Below are 4,283 nucleotides of genomic sequence, written 5' to 3'. Positions count from 1 at the left end.
CCGCCCCGCACCAGCGAGCATCAGGCTCGCTTTAGCAGCCCTCGAGATGCCGCGGGGCTGCGCGGGATGATACAGGGCTGATACCTCTCGGAGTAGCGTAAATGGATATTGGCATTTCGCAAATGCCTTTCCGATAAATCCCATACAGGCACCGCGGTAAAAGCCCGGTGTAGATTCTGGCACTCAGCTGTGCATGGAGCTGCTCCAAGCACACCCATTATCCCAAATGCTAAGGCACAATTATCCCCAAGTGAGACTCTGCTTAACCACTGGAGCCAGGTTCATTCAGGACATGGCAAAAGTTGTCTCTTTATTTTCCATTTAGCAGTTCTTATTACCATGTGCACATGTTTAGGTGGCTCCCACAATAATTCATTTCTGCCTGGGGAGCTAAACAAACTGGGTACCAGCTCCTCTGTCAGACCTAGTGCTCCAGGTGTCAGAAACTAAATCCCTGCCTTTTGGCCCAAATTCAGTTACAAGCACACGGCCCCCCTTTTAGGCACTACTACCAACACGTGTCCAGGCAGCTTCTTTCCCAACCCACAGTGGGAGAGCCTTTGCCAGAGACAGGATCAGGACATGGATCACTTCAGCCAGCTCTCCTGTAGCAGTAGGCAAGGAGTCCTGCCTCAGCTGAAGCCATCTGTTCCTCTTGCTGGACTGGGTCATTCTCTTTACCATCCCAAATCGTTTAAAGCTGGCATCACATAACAGCTCCCTCACACATGCACTTTGTGAGAATTAAAAGAGAACAAATGCAGGAATCTCTGTAGTCCCCAAACTACTTGATAACCAACTTCTCACAAACTGTGAGGAACACCAGGAGACTGCCATTGCAATACCAGTGACAACAGAGCACAACAACAACACATATTCATTTATTTAAATGCATTACAGATATTGCCACAAACAAGGAGTTCCCACCGCTACAGATGTACAAGGGGCCAATCACCCATTATTTCTGCCTGATCCTGGCCTTGCAATCCCCATCCTGATTAAATTACTGAGGGCAGGATTATCAGCAGGATAATCAGATGCAGTGTCTAATCTGGATAACCCAGCATTACTGGGCCTCACAACACAGGATTTCACTGACCACTCAGCCAGGGCATTCCAGAGCCTTACATCTCGTTTTCACCACTTAAAGGATTCAGACATCCTAGAGACTTGTGCAGAGGGGAAACCTAAGGAACATAATCACAATTTCAATCAAATGCAGTAGTATTTGCATAACTTGTGTGTTTCCAAGAACTCACAGAACCATCACAACCAGAATTTTCAGAGCAATCACTTATCTGAACAACTCACTGTATATTTACAGGCTTCAGAATCTACACCTTTGGGTTTTTAATAAAACCTCAAGTTCTCAACCCAGCTGTTAGGAGCAGCTACATTCAGCTTCATTTGTCTCAAAGCAATGGCACTGCCCAAATACCTTTTTTTGGTCTGGATACTTCCCTCCACCCTCCTCCAGGCTTCCCATTTCCTTGGCCTTAGCCTTGCCCAATAACAGATGTGCTTGTAGGCAGCCATGAAACCTCCCAAGAGGAAGATCTTGAGGATAGGGACAAATCCTGCAAATAAGAATGGTCTTATACTTGGAGCATTTCAAAATCACAATTGTCAAAATTTCTTGCTTATCATCAGCATGTAATTGCTCATCCCCAGTCCGGCTTCCTCTCAGTCAAGACTTTCCTCCCCATGGCTCTACAAGTTTCTCAATCTGGAACAGAAGGCAGGACCTCAGTGATGTTCTGAATAAAAGATCCAGCTTTGGGAATCTGAACTTGCTTAGCTCTCATCACACAGCAAGCAGGGCTTTTGTTCAGTAACAAAATGGCCTGGATTGGGCACAAAGACAGAAAGCAAACCTGATCTTTCACCTAGTCCTCCATTGTTCACAGACAGCATGAGAGGGTATTTTAAAATCTCTTCTGATGATCTGCACAGCCTGAACTCCTGTTCTGCTCAAAACATGAAACACTTAGAGCCTTTCATCACCTTATCAAAGTCCCTAGTGGCCCCTGCCTGCCCTCCTATGAAGAGTTTGATCTCCTTTTAGGAAGGGGATAAAGCTGTCCTTGAGCAAAGCTGCTTTTCTGTGAAGTATTGTGCTGCTTTTGTGAGAATATCAGACACCTCCAGGTGTCCCTCAGACATGTATCCCTCAATAGTTGCAGCTCAGATTTTTTCCAAGCAGCTCACAGAAAATAGACTGCAGGCATCTGACTTGTTTGAAGGGCACATTAGAAACGTGCTTCATGGAAGAGATGCCTAGATTACATTTCTGATGCTGCATAACTCTGTGTGTCCATCTTATCTCCAATTACAAGGGCAAATAGGAAAAAGAGGTCTGGGAAGGAAGAAGTTGAGCTGAGAACAAATGAAAACATTGCTGGCTGCCTTCAGTTCATACTCACTGCCAAAAGCAAGGTCATGCAATACTATCTCCTTGCATTGTTAAAAATCTCAAAGGTAAAAGGGTGCTATCATTTCAAGAATAAAAATGGCTGCACGAAACAACCTTATCTCCCATGAGGGATGATGACTCTTTACCCAAGATAACCACATCCTCCAGCAATTACAAACATGCACAAGATCTAGAGAATCACTGCTGATTTAGCTCATCTCCACACAAAAATCAACAGCCCTCATTCACCAAGCATCAGGGATAGGAAACAGAACAGCAACTGGCTGAGTCAGACACCAAGAAGGGAGCACAGTTATGGTGACAGTGTTCACCGTGCACTTATACCCACCAGGTAAAACAAAAGTAGATAAAGAAACGCCCTTCTCATTCGGTTTTCACATTCAACTAGAGGCTGGAATACAGAAAAGAGAAACTCCCATTCTACCATCTGTAATGGAAAATGGTAGGTAAAGGCAGTGGTTGGAGCCTCACAGGAAAGGGGGCTGTGAGGCTCTCTTTTGCAGAGGCAAAAGAAGGTAGCAGCTTTTGTTTTCATATTCTGTGATTACAATTCTGAAATTGAGGACTCTGATTTCTGCCCATTTCCACTGATGTACTACTCAGGCTATGCAGAGAGCAACAACAATGAACCTACCACCTGGCTGAGACACCTGCCTGAAATTCTTACTTCAGGGTCAGCAGAACAAGCCTCTCCAGCACTTGGTGGATTTGCTTCTTTGGAGTTTGGTTTGCATTTTTAACAAGTCACCCATAGGGAAGCTGTCCCTTGGCTCCACACCCTCAAGCTAAGTCCCATGAGGGTTTCAGTAAGAAATGAGAGCAGCTGCTCATCTCCATGTCTAGATCCAGCTGAGATAGACAGTATAACTAGACCCCTTATCTGTGCTCACAGGCAAGGAGAGCTGTAACAACAGGATAGGAATTGTGATCTGAACAACACTTCTCCAGAACAGAACTTTGCTTTCCCAGGCCATTGTTTTCTTTCTTTAAGAAAGGTAGAGAAATGAGGTAGTTTAACATGGTGAGGACTTACAGCCTTTAAAACACAACAAGCCAAAATCAGACTGTATAGCACAGTTTCTGCTTTTAGAGATCTGAAGACTTCAAGGAGTGAGTAAGGGCTCTGATAACACAGCCTAGGACACTTGTGCATTGCCATTAAAACCTACACCTGTGCTCTGCTGAGGCCTCTCACACTGCTTGGGTCAGTGAAGTCATTCCTGCATTTCAGGCAGGGGAATCCTAGGCCAACCTGCAGGCAGCACACTCCTCAAATAAGGAAATAGCCAAGCTACTGAATTCACTTGATCAAGAGATCTTAGGGCCCAGCTGGGCAAACTCTGGGCTTCACAGCAGGCACCCTGCAAGGGAAACAAACAGCCCCTCAGCCCAACACCCATGAGAGCAGAAACAGGGCTCACAGACACACCTGCACCCACACTGCCTTGGCTGAGCCCTGGAGCACAAACACAAAGCACCTGGACCACAGCACTTGGCAGGCTCCCTCAACTGCACCGCCAAAGGATGCACCTTCACAGCAATTGGAAACATAAGCCAGGGGAACACTTCACCTTCTCTCCATGGCACCTCACAAGGATTTAAAGCACCTGGTAACATCCAACTTACTGGTGAAAGCTGACTGTGCCTGGATGTGCCCCTTCTTTCCAGTCTGGCCACACAATTCCCCTCTGGGAAGCCTGCAGGCTGGGCAGTGGTACCACACAGGGAGCCAGCAGCTTCAGCCAGCTCAAGCTCAGCAGGCTTTCCAAGGCTTCTTGCCCTCAAGAGTAAACAACTCTCTCCTGCCCAGCTCTGCCCAAACCAGACTCCTCCAGAGAGCACCTCTGGA

This window comes from Geospiza fortis, unplaced genomic scaffold (assembly GCF_000277835.1).
Source record: "Geospiza fortis unplaced genomic scaffold, GeoFor_1.0 scaffold172, whole genome shotgun sequence".
Taxonomy (NCBI): Eukaryota; Metazoa; Chordata; class Aves; order Passeriformes; family Thraupidae; genus Geospiza; species Geospiza fortis.
This window is presented reverse-complemented; position numbering follows the sequence as displayed.